Source organism: Theropithecus gelada, chromosome 7a (genome assembly GCF_003255815.1).
Source record: "Theropithecus gelada isolate Dixy chromosome 7a, Tgel_1.0, whole genome shotgun sequence".
NCBI classification, from domain to species: domain Eukaryota; kingdom Metazoa; phylum Chordata; class Mammalia; order Primates; family Cercopithecidae; genus Theropithecus; species Theropithecus gelada.
This window is the reverse complement of record NC_037674.1, coordinates 22586544-22600191: the sequence shown is the minus strand read 5'-3', so window position 1 is coordinate 22600191 and position 13648 is coordinate 22586544. Positions and strand designations below refer to the sequence as shown.

At 36.9% G+C, this 13648-nt stretch overlaps 1 protein-coding gene across 2 annotated transcripts in view; it reads right to left on the bottom strand.

Moving 5' to 3' along the window:
* Positions 1 to 13648, bottom strand: part of SEMA6D (semaphorin 6D) — a 584563-nt gene that overhangs the window by 514827 nt on the left and 56088 nt on the right. The window contains exon 2 of one of the 2 annotated variants that reach the window (XM_025390606.1): positions 11852 to 11982. The exons of the other annotated variant lie outside the window; for it this stretch is intronic. The gene's annotated coding sequence lies outside the window, so the exon portion shown is untranslated. The remainder of the gene's footprint in view (positions 1 to 11851; positions 11983 to 13648) is intronic. 2 annotated transcript variants of the gene reach the window in all.

Sequence of the window (13648 nt, the reverse complement as noted above, 5' to 3'; positions counted from 1 at the left end):
CACACAGACCAACGGGATAGAATAGAGAACTCAGAAACAAATCCACGCCGAATCGTTTTTGACAAAGGTGCCAAGAACATACATTGGGGAAAGACAGTCTTTTCAATAAATGGTGCTGGGAAACTGGATATCCACATGCAGAAGAAGGAAACTAGACCCTTATTTCTCACCTTATACAAAAATCAACACAAAATCAATTACATGTTTAAATGCAAGACTTGAAACTATAAAATTACTGAAAGAAAACACTTGGGAAATGCTTCATGACATTTCCTTGGGTGAGTATTGTTTTGGACAGGACCACAAAAGCACAGGTAACAAAAGCAAAAATAGACAAATGGGATTACATCAAAACCAAAAAGCTTCTGCATAGCAAAGGAAACAATAAACAGAGCAAAGAGACAACCTACAAAATGGGAGAAAATATTTGCAAACTATGCATCTAACAGGGTTTAACATGCAGCACGTATAAGGACCTCAAAAAGCTCAGTAGCAAAAAACTCAATAATGTTTATCTAAAAATATATCTAAATAAAATATATATAAATAAATAAAAATATATCTAAATAAAAATAAATAATGTAATCTAAAAATGGTCAAAATATCAGGATATTCCCCAAAGAAGACACAGAAATGGCTAACAAGTATATGACAAAATTCTCAACATCACTAATCATTAGGTAAGTACAAATCAAAACAGTGAAATATCACCTCAACCCAGTTAGAATGGGTATTATCATAAAGTCAGGGAATAATGGATGCTGGTGAGGATGTGGAGAAAGAGGAATCCTTGACTGTTGGTGTGGGAGTGTAGATTAGTACAGCCATTATGGAAAACAGTATGGAGATTCCTAAAAAACAATTAAAAATAGACCTACTATATAACCCAGTAATTCTACTACTACATATATATCCAAAGGATTCGAAATCAGTGTGTCAAAAAGATACCTGCATTCCCATGTTTACTGCAGCCCTATTCATAACAGCCAAGAGATGAAATCAACAAGTATCCATGAATGAATGAATGGATAAAGGAAATGTGGCATATATACAGAATGGGACACTATTAGGCTATAAAAAGGTGTGAAATCCTGTCATTTGTGATAACATGGATAAACCCAGAGGACATAATGTTAAGTGAAATAAGTCAGATGCAGAAAGACCAAAATCATGATCTCACACACATGTGGAATCTAGGAAAGTCGATCTTACGATCTTACGGAACTAGAGAGTAGGGTGGTGGTTACTAAAGGCTGCTGAGGGGTGGAGAGAGGGGAGTAAAGGAGGTAAGTCAATGGATACAAAGTAACAGTTAGATAGGAAGAGTAAGTTCTAATGTTTTACTACATAGTAGGGTGAGTATAGCTCATAGCAGTGTGTTGTATATTTTAGGATAGTTAGAAAAGTAAATCATGAAAGTTATCACCACAAAGAGATGATATAGGTCTGAGGTGATGGACATGCTAACTTCCCTGATTTGCTTACTGTACAACGTCCACATGTATTGAAACATCATACTATGCAGCATAAACATATACAATTATTACGTCAATTATAAACAAAATTAAAATTAAAATGAAGAAATCCCAACACTCAATAATTTTTTTAAATCCAATTAGAAAGTGAACAAAATACATGAACAGAGACTCACTGAAGAGGATATACAAATGGAAAATATTAATACACACATGAACAGAAGTTCAATATCTTTAATATAATCAGGGAAGTACAAATTTAAACCAAAATAAAATATAACTACATACCTATCAGAATAGCTATAATAACAAATATAGAAGAAAATAAGTAGACATTGCTGAGCTATATTTTATAGGTAGAGTTGTTGCTATTTTCTTTGTATTTATTTGGATGACTTGAACTTTTATAAAGTGTTATTTAAAAGATCATAGTCATTAATTTGAAAATAAAAATAAAGAACAAAATAAGCAATAATTCTACTATACTAACCGAGTCAGAGATCTTGAGTCCCTTATACATGATTTAGGATGGAAATTGGAAATGGTAGCACATCCAGAAGAGAACAGCCAATATGACATGTTTGAGGAAACCTAAATTAAAGTATTTGGGAACAAGGATCACATCATCTTTAAATTATTTAAGGGTTTTCATATAGAAGTTAGAGTAGATATCATACGCCATGCTCTAGAAACAAGAGTCATGAGTAGAACTTACATGGTGACAGATTTCCTGATGACGAATCTGCCTCACAAAGGATAAGTTCAAGCAGAGGCAGGAAAACCTTTATGTTAGGAATATTGTAGAAAGGATGCCTGCAATTCAGAAGGAGGCTAGAATTGTGAACTGAACTGCTACAGTCTATCTTACTAGAAATCTGCTTTTCATAAAGGAAAGGCTTCTGACTACTTTTATCTGCAATTTTTCTTGTATTGGGGGTTTCTGGCACCTTGTGACCTATCCCTTTGTATCCGGTACCTCTGGGAGCTGCTTTCTCAAAGACAGATTTTAGGTAGCTTTGATCTGATGCTTCAAGATGGAAAATAAAAAGCAAATGTGAAGCAAGGTGCCAAAACCTCTTAATGCATTAATTATTTAAAATCTTATCTTTCCACATTATAAATCAAATAAAGGATTCGCTGCATGTCATCCTTCCACCTTTTTGAAAGTGTAACTGGAAAATTCCTAAGGCAAAAACATGGCAACTACTCATGCTAGAGTTTCCACAACGGTGTCAAATAGCACTTGGCATGTGACAGAAGACAGCCCCATGCACTGACCTTCGTCCCCTCTGGTCCTCAGCTCTCAATCTGGGGTGGTTCACTCCACTTTCTACAGCAGACCTTTCAGTCACAGCAGAAACCGTTTACTCCTTTCACTTCTTAAAGACAACGTTCAGTTAAACTGAGGGCTAGTGATAGCAACTGATATTTAAAGGAGCTGTCACTCATTTTATGCAATTTCCAAAATGTTTGAAAAATTATGTAAAGAAAGTTTATAAACAAATACACATAATGGAGCCATTCCTCTACAATAGCATTCAAAAGTGTTTTCTTTCAGGATTTGCTAAAGGTTGTTTTTCTCTCTCTCTCTCTTTTAATGCTCTATGTCTAGACATCCCAGAGAGAGTTAGGTTGGTCCATGGTTATCCAGTGTGTCATGTCTTGTTCTGTGCTACTTCTGTGCCTTGTATCCACTTCCATTAACAGATACATCATAGTGGATGTTCCTTTAGTTATAAAATACAGACAATCATTCCTGTGTCTCAGGATTATTGTGAACATTAGAAAACCTGCCAGTAAAAATCTGACAGAATGATCAGTTTTATTTTGTAGAAAAGATCCTTGTAGACCACAAGCTCCTCTAGAGCAGGATCCATGACCTGGTCACTTGCAATGAATATGAATCTGTTTCATAACTCTGAGGTACATGAAATACCATCTTATTTTGTGTTTTAAATTCAAATCAAATTTTCTTCCAAATCCTCACTAGATGCCTGCCATCTGAGACTGTCACTGGCCCAGAATTCTTTGATAATCCCAAGATATTAGACTGTCTGGAAATGTGGGAAGTCGTCTCTGTTTTTACTCCTTTGAGCTTGTAGCTGAGAGGCTTAATTTATTAACTAAATTCAAATAGTCCTAGAAAAGGCAAGAATCCTTCTGCTCACAGAATCTTTTTCCCTATGCTTCCTTTTGCTAAGGACCTTTATTCACCATGTTTCTCAAGATTAGCCACCATCTATTCTATGCTTCCTCTTCGGACATCCTTTCTCTGGTTCCTTCACCTTCTGGGAAATAGATTCAGCACATTTAGGCTCCTAGTCCACAGCCTACCCCTGTGCTTCCTTGAATCACAAGTATTTGAACCTTTTCTTAGAACATAAGAAAGCCTAGAACCCAGGACACTCCCATCTCCCTTAACTTCTTGGAGCATGGGGGGTGGGTAGAGAGTAGGGGGGTAGTTGATGAGGAACCCACAGAAAAATAAAACCATGATTTTGTTTTCAGGTTATTCCACCATTCATTTTTGTATCCCCAGGGCCTAACACAGAGACTTGCAGACACTAGGCACTCATGAATATTTAGTAAGAGTACAAATGAACTATAAGTAATACAGATGAACTGTCATGAGGCATGCCAACTATAAGGTCCTAGATCACAGCTAGTCCACTGGTTTTGTTTGTTTGTTTGTTTCTTTGTTTTTGAGACAGAGTCTCACTCTGTCACCCAGGCTGGAGTGCAGTGGTGTGATCTTAGCTCACTGCAACCTCCGCCTCCTGGGCTCAAGCGATTCTCCTGCCTCAGCCACCCTAGTAGCTGGGATTACAGGCATGTACCATCATGCCCGGCTAATTTTTGTATTTTTAGAAGAGATGAGGTTTCATCATGTTGACCAGGTTGGTCTTGAACCCCTGACCTCAGGTGATCCACCCGCCTCAGCCTCCTAAACTGCTAGGATTACAGGCATGAGCCACCGCACCCGGCCTAGTCCACTTATTTAACTGAAGTTTCAGAACTTGGTAATTGTTATTAAGCATCCATGCGATAAAGCTGCTCAACTTTGGTAATAACACTGAGGTTCCCCAGTTCTAAAAGCCAAAGTAAGCCAAAATTCTCCAAGAGAAGTGACAGGATGCCCAGAATTTGGAGGCCACTGTTATCTCTTACTCAACTCTGTAATTATTAGGGAGTCAGACACATGAATGGTTGTCATGTCTGACATTCTACATTGTAAATCAATGGAATAATATAATACAACTCTTAAGTATCTGAGAGCTAAGTCTTCCAAAAAACTGCAGAAGACTCCCAATGTCATTAAAATTTTAATCATTTAGAATTCGTATCTCTAGAATATATTAGGTATACCTCTGTTGTCTTAGGCAAATCACAGCAAACATAATTTAACCATTCTGTGTAATTTAATGTAATCATTACAAATATTCATTATTCCAGCACATATAAACAGTGGTGCCTTCTGGGCACGGGTAAACTGGGCTTTCTATAGGACAGGGAATGACCACAAATGCTGGGATTTCCTAATCCCACAGGCATCTGTCTTTCATTGCTTTTGAGGGTTTTCTTCATAAATGTTTTTCTCATTTGTTTCCTGATAATGAGATACACTGCGTTTTTGGATAATAGCTGTTGTCTTTCCTGTAGAGTTTTTAATTTTTTTGCTTCTAAGTTGATAAAGCTTAGAATATGGGGAACTGAGCATCTTTTTTGATTTAAGAATAAATAAGAATGAATTGTCTCTGATTCTCATTGGGCTGATATTTTGACAACTATTTTTGGGTTCTACTGGGTTTATGGCTATGTTTAAGTAATGATGCTTCAGCTGGCTGACTACCATGTATTTACAAGGTACTGTGAATTTTTTGGAGCAATGTTATTACTGTGAACCACCTGCTTCTCATATTAACTCTGTCATTATTTTATGTATCTTATAGATTTGAACCTGAGGTGAGGAGGTCCACATCCCCATAGTCAATGGAGGGGACTAAAAATCCTTCCCTTGCCTATGACCCTCAAGTCTGACACAGTTCCCAGCTCATTACACTCTGCAAACATTCTGGGTTATTAAAAACTAGTTGACCCCACAAGTTCTGATAATCTCACAAATGGTAAAGTGACTGATGGCATTTTTTGAGTTAGACTATTTCTTCTCATATATTTAGAATCAAATATGACACACATGCACACAGGCTAGAAGTTTGGGAACTAGAAGAAATTAAGCACTGTCAAATGAGACAAAGAAAAAAACCTAGTATTTATGGATTTATAGAAGATACATAGATAGATAGATAGATAGATAGATAGATAAATAGATAGATAGAAAGATAAAAAAACAAAGAGTATGTTTATCAGTGATGACTATTATAGTTCCACTGTCAGCTGAAGTGAATATTAAACATAATTCCTAAGTAATTCATGTAAAATCATATTTTCTTAAACTTAATGATACTCTGTGGGCTTCTATACATTTTTATGAGCATGACTGCCATTTAATGGATGACAATTGTTTTTGTTTTTTTTTTTTTTACTTTTGCTATATAGGAGAAACAATATATGCAAAATTCATATTTTCATTCCAGCATTTTTTGCTTTCTTTTTCTAGATTGTCAGAATGTTTTCTCCCTTCTTACAACCCAAACCCTAATCACGCTTCAGGATTCAGCTGAATTTAAATAACCCATATGAAATACTTTCCATGATTCCCACAGAACTTTCTCGTCTCCCTTTTCTCCTCATTCCTCCAATACCTCAGGCCTCACTCTCTTATTAGTCGTTTCAGGTCTAACAGCCCTTGACCTAGTTAGATGATACATTTCTCAGACTAAAGACTGGATCTTGTATTTCTAGTGTAGTTTTTCTATTTGCAGTTAGCAAAGGTCTAGTTATATAATATGTGGTCAAGTAACAACTGAATAAATATGAAAGTCAATAGATTGATAACATTAAAATTAACTAAGTTCAACCTATTTGTACATTTTAGAGATGAGAAATAGATGTCAGATTGCCTCTGTGCTGGCTATTCTTCATTTGGCCACCTCCACACACTCAGACCTCTTTTCTCCCTCTCTGTCCTGCTATGTGCCTTGTAAGGAAATCCACTCACAAGGAGACTGCAATAGTAGGCAGAATAACAGCCCCCAAAAGATGTCCATGCCCTGATTCTCAGAATGGCAAAAGCGACTTTGCAGACGTGATTAGAGTTAAGAACATTGAGTTAGAGAGATTATTCTAGATTATCTGGGTGAACCCAAGGTACTTACATGAAATCTTAAAAGTAGAGAACGTCTCCCAGCTGTGGTCAGAGAAAGAGACGTAATGATGGGAGAAGGGTCAGAAGACTCAACTCTATTGCATTACTGGCTACAAAGATAGAGGAAGGGACCATGTGTCAAGGAATGTAAGTAGTTTCCAGAAGCTGGAAAAGCAAGGAAATGGATTCTTCTCTGGAATCATCAGAAAGGAATGCAACCCTGTTGGACACCTTGGCTATCACTATGTTGAATTTCTAGTTTACAAACATATAAGATAATAGGAAGATTTCTTCCCTGATCCATCCCTCCTTCCTTCGACCCCGTACTGTAGGCTGTACTTGTGTCCCTCATGCTTTAGCTCCCACTGGCTGAATCTTCCTCTTTCATGCATCCAGCCCTAACTAGGCTCTAATAACCCTATGTTTTCTCTCTTCACCCCTTCACTCTTAGAGACACCCATGGCTAATTGCTTGTTTCTGGAAGCATCTCTATCCCTTGATTATTCACTTAATGCAGGCAACACCTCTGGTGGTAGTCACTCACTATGTATCTTTTATTTTAACAGTCTCGGGTAAATTTGTTTCTGCTAGGACCCAGAATAGGGCAGCCTTGTTTATTTAAAGTATTTTGAAAGGTTGCTAAAATTAGTTCATGTGTACTTGAGAGAGGAGCATATAGCCGAAAGACAGGGGAAAGGTCGTGAGAAACCATCTGACCCCCGAAAGAAGCTTCAGAGTCTTACGACTTTTCCATTCCCATGAAGCATGTTTATGATTTTTTTTAATTCTGTGATGTCCCTGTGTCCTTATCCTCTCCACTCACACCATTCCACTACTGCTATCTGTACACAAATATTTTTTTTCTTGATGGATATTTACTCTCTGTGTTTGCAATTTCTTATGCTGAGAATCCTCTCTCACCTTTTTGTATTTAATGTTCAGGATACAAACAGATATCTGAAAACAAGAGGATCAAAATTTCAGAATAAGCATCACAAAGATCACCAATTTGTCCACACCAAACTATATTCCATGTTTAACATGCAGAAAATTGGCAGGTTCATGAAAGAGACTGTGAATAATAAAATGGACACATAACAGCAGAACACCTTCCTTACTAGTACAGATGCTCTAGATCATACTGTACTGCAGCCAGAAGCTGACACTCACAAACAACTATATTCTGGCCCCATCTGAGAGTTCGGACTTGCTTCTCAAACAACACCTACTTCTTCCTCACTGTGCCCATAGATCAGAGAACACAAGAATGGATGGTGTTGAGGGACCATCTCTTCCAGTGCCTTCACTTCATAACTGAGGACAGTAAAGCCCATCAGTGTGGCTACTATTAAAAAGGCTACGGAGAAAAGGGAACACTTACACGCTGTTGGAGGGAAGGTACATTAGCTCAGCCACTGTAGAAAGCAGCTTGGAGATTTCTCAAAGAACTTAAGACATAACTACCATTTGACCCAGAAACGCAATTTTTGAGTATATACCAAAAGAAAAATAAATTACTCCACAAAAAGACACATGCACTTGTATATTCATTGCAGCACTATACACCTTCACAAAAACATGGAATTAACCTAGGTGCCCATCCATATCGGATTGGATAAAGAAAATGTGGTATGTATATACCACGGAATACCACACAGCCATTGAAAAAAACAAAATCATGTCCTTTGCAGCAACGTGGATAGAGCTGGAGGCCATTATCCTAAGCGAATTATTGCAGAAACAGAAAACCAAATTTTGCACGTTCTCTTTCATAAGTGGGAGCTAAACTTTGGGTACTCATGGACATAAAGATGGCAACAACAGATACCGGAACTACTGACAGGGTCAGGTTTCTTGGGCATTTAAACATGACACCATCACTTAACTGTACAAACCCGGACAAGTAAGTTTACTTCTCTGTGCCTAAGTTTTCACACATCTGTATAATGAAAGTAATAGTACTATTTATCACAACATTGTTCTGAGGATTAAATGAGATCATATCTATAAGGTGCTTTATAACATGTGCTTATAATCAAGAAATGGATTGAGGATATCAGAATGAAAACTAAGCTTATACATTTTGATGCATGATTAATCCTTAGCAACCCTGAAGAAAAGATACACTTCTTTGCAGATGATGAAACAGAGACTCAGAGAGTTTAATTAATTTGGCCTAAGTCACAAAGTTCTCGCTCAATGGAAAAGATTCAAATCCAGATCTACCTGATTCTAAAGTCCATGCCACTCATACTCATCCATGCTGTGACCTTTTTATTCTGAGCACGAAGTTCCTCAGCTCTTCTTACGGCCCTTCCCAATGTTCAGTCCGTGCCCCCAAGGTTCATTTTCCTTAGGTTACTGTTGACTCTTCTCTCTCCTTCATTCAAATATGCTATCTAAACTAGCACAACCACATACTCTCCAACCTTTTCTCTGCCTTATTTTTATTTATACCACTTATCACTACCTGATTATCATATTATCTATTTAGTTTATTTTCCACCTTCCCCACTGAGATTGTAAACTCCACGCAAGGACTGTTGTCAAATTTTGTCCATGGCTATATCCATAGCATGTAGAATACAGCCTAGAACATGGTAGGTGCTCAACAATCATTTTCATGAAAAATAAATGAATGAGCAGATGAATGAAATTCTGTCCTTCTACAAGTACTGGGCAAGTGCACTCAACAAGAACACTCAACATATCTATTGCTTTCTTTTCCCAAGAAAGCACCATTTGCTAGAGCTTAAAACTCACACACCAGAGATCTCTGCTTTATTATGCTCTGCCATTTAAAATCATTTTCCATATCAAGGCATTGTACACAGAGCAGTAAAAACACTTTCTGCCACTTTTTCTTATTTCCTGGTGTGTCTTAAATCCTAATTATTATTGTCGGTTTTATATCGAACAAAACAATACTGACTTGAATTTGCCTAATGAAAACTTCCATTTCTTCCTACCACATAACTATTCAAGTTAAAATCAATACTCCCCAAAGGGCTGGGTCCCGATAAAATCATTACAAGGCATTTTTTTTTTTTTCAATTTCTGCATGGTATTATGAAAAACAAAGTCAAATTGCCCCAATTCTTGCCTCCTGGGCTCTTAAAATTTAACACAGATAATGATGATGTAAGAAGTTATATTGGTACACAAATAACCATTTCATGGGTTGATGCTATGAGATGCAAGGAGATTTTGAGAGTGAAGTCTAGGTATGCAACAATGGACTTTCCTAGTCTAGGTTTTACTGTTTGCTAATTCTTCTACTTTGAATCCTCTTCCACCTCTTGTACTCAAATTGTATTTCTCACTGGTTGGCTTCTCAAATTCCAAACCCACTCAGGTTTGGAGATTCCAATTTCTCAGGCAGCCCACAAAGCAACAGTGCTCAGCAGAGCTTTGTGAATGTACATAAGTGGTTGCGTGTATTTTCAGGATGCTGAACATACACATGGTGAAGTTTCAAGAATGTAATATAGAGCTAGTACATCCTCAAACAAACTGTGATCCACAGCTGTTTAATAATAGGGGTTAACCTCAGTTCTCTAAGAAATGTTTACATAGTAGGTATACATCTCTACTATGCTCAGCATATTCACCTAGTTGTACTAAAATATAATGTATTCTCCTGTCAGTGATAGTCACTTCTACTGTTTAAAATTTCCAGATTTTGTATAATGATCAGGGGTTGCTTTTATAATTGGAAATAATATTATTTAAAAAGAGATATATTTCCAATCCTGCATAGAGTTGACCATAATGATACCAATAACATTTTCTCCTTCAAACCCCTGAGAAAACTATCATTAGTTTGTAGTTTAACGCAATATCTGTTTTTTTGGAAATTTAACAAAACTTCCAGCCTGACGCCCAAGTTTTCATAAATATGCATATGCCCTATGGCTCCTTCTTCATCACATACCAACCCTAAGTCATCAGAATGAAGTTTTACTTGATTGAGCCTGACCCGGGTCTACAAAGTATTATGCAGAACACAAAGGAACAACTGGGAGGAAAATTCAGATTAAGCAGCTCAGCTTTGAGGATCCTGTGGCTGTTCTGCATTTAAAACCTTGGTAAAGCAGCTACTGGCAGTAATTTAAGATAATCAGGCAAAAATGGGTTGATATCTCAAAATATCATGTTTTTTAAAAAGCCAAGTGCATGTTTTTTAAAAAAAGTATTAAAAGTAATTGTGGTTTTTGCCATTAAAAGCCATTACTTTTAATGGCAAAAACCACAATTACTTTTGTACCAACTAATAGTAATCCCTTGTAAATATGAAGTACCTAATCTGAGATAGCCCCTGATTCAGGGCATTGTAATGGATTATCTGTTATAGTCAGAACACTGTAAAAAAGAAATTATCTTTATTCCACGTTAAAGGTGGGTTTCAAATTCCAGAGTCATCAAGGGACTTGTCCGAGACCACACAGTCCTAAATAACAAAACTGGAATTCACACCCCTGACTGCCTTACTCCAGACTCACGTTCCTTCCTTTACACAAAGCTGGTACAGATTGGGTAATCCTGACGCTGCCAGGAAACTCAAAGGACAAGGGCCAGAAATACAGGGAGGGAAATTCATGTGTTATACAGACTTTTCTATCCAACCTGCCCCTACATTCAGCTAGGTAAATTCCTTTAGATTCAGGAACCTACTGGGGAAATGTGTAATCAGGCAGAACTAGAAAGTCCACAGGAGCCAGACACATATTTGGCAAGCAGTGTTTTGTTTCACAGGTTGATTTTTAAGAAGTTCTTTTTTCCATCATTTCCTTCTTCCCTCCCTCCGTGACTTCCTACCTCTTTTTCTCCTCTCTCTGCCTGTTAGTTTGACAACCTAAGTTAAGCTCCACTCTGGGTCATGTATGCATTATTTCTCCTCAATGTACTTGGCCTTAGAATGTATTTGAAACCAGAATGCATGGAAATCAGCTAGGGGAGAGAAAGGGGAAGAGGAGATGAAGAGAACAAACCCTACTGTGGCTCCAGGCAAACAAAATCAAGCTTCCAGAATTTAAAAAAAACAAAAACAAAACAACAACAACAACAAAAATATGTCACATTCTGTACCACATAGGTGGTGACCACTTACACACAGGCCTGAAAATGCAAACAGCTGTACCTTGCCTTCTTTTGATGTCAGTCGTTTCCTTTGTGAAATTCAGGGACAGACTCTGATTTCCAAGCCCCAAGTTTAACACTCTGTGGTTCTTACGGTGTCTCCTAGAGTTAAATGGAATATTGAATAGTAAGAGGGAAAATACACTTCAATAGAGTCATGTAACTCTAGAAAAATTTTGTAAATACACATTTTGGGTTACACATTGTTTTATTTAAGTCTAGATAACAGTGCCATTTGCATTCTAATCTTTCTAATCTCAGCTTGGTTCCTTCCTTGCTAGGAAATAGATGAAGCTCTCATTCTTTTTGGTGTTTTAATTTCCTCAGTGGTTAAGCAAGGATGACACATCTAACCTGCCTTTCAGAAGGTCTAGATGGACACTATAGCAAAACCTTTTTAGAATGTTTTGGCTTAAAAGACTTCTCTCTGAACCATATATATGTTGTTTTAATACACTATTTTCCCCAAACAGTCATCAGTAGGATTTACAAAGAAAATATATTCATACAATGGGGTTAATTTCTCTAGATCCTTGGATGATCTCAAACTGTTTGGCCTTGACTAATCAATGAATTTGAATTTTTGGCAAATACCAATCATTATGTACATGATTCAAATATTTGCCCTTTTCTGCATAGTCAAGGCAATCTAATTTTAACTAATTGTAAGAAAATAAATGTTAATATTCAACAGCATTAGAGTACTGTTTTGTTGCACTAAAATTCCTCTAGTGACATAAGATATCAAGATGCAAAAATTCCATGGAGATCCCAATGCATGATGTATAAAATCATATTGAGACTAAATGCTGAAGTTGGAAGTGATCTTAAAAAGGAAATCTCATGAAAAGCCTTGATTTTATAGATGAAGAAAGGAGGAAAATAAAATTTCCTAAGCAACCAGAGGTACTGTACTAAGTGCTTTACTGAACCAGTGTATTCAGTCTTCATCATCACTCTATTACAGTTCCTTCATTTTACCTAAAAATAACCTGAAAGCCAGGGAAGTAAAATAATTTACCCATCCTCAGTGATATGATTATGATTAAACTCCAGATTCTGTATCAGAGGTCCTCGTTCAGACATCAAGCCAAAAACCTATAAGTCTACTTGAGCCTAAATCCTATATTCAGTAGCAAAATGCCAGCAAGCTGACCAACACATTTTTCATTTTGAGAGAAACAATTCATGGCAGAAAGCTGGTACATGGACAACCAGGGAATGGTAAGACCACTTGGGTGCCTCTCTTTTAGGATGACCAATTACTGTATGTATAGAACAGGCTTTTTCCAACTACTGAGATCCAAATTGATAATAATTATGTTATACAAATAAAAGCTCAAATTTATTGAATATTTATGATATATCAAGGACTTCTAAAATGTCATTTTATACCGTCACATAATTTTTAAAGATAATTACCACCCCATTTACAGAAGATGTAACTGAAGCTTAGTTGGGTAGACAACAACAACAATAATACAAATTACTTGTATAGAATTTACAATGAGACAAGAACTAAGTCCTTGATCACATATTACTCATATGTTACACATACAACTTCTGTAATCATCACAACTACCCTATAAGGCAAGTATTAGTATTATACCCATCTACCATACGGGAAACTGATATACAGGGAGCTCTAAAATCGCACAATGAAACGGTAACAGGGCCAGCCAGGCTCTTATGCACTGCTCTACACTCAGTATGATGGAGACAGCCAGTGGACACAGAAGGATTTGAACCTAAGACTTGGACTCCGAAG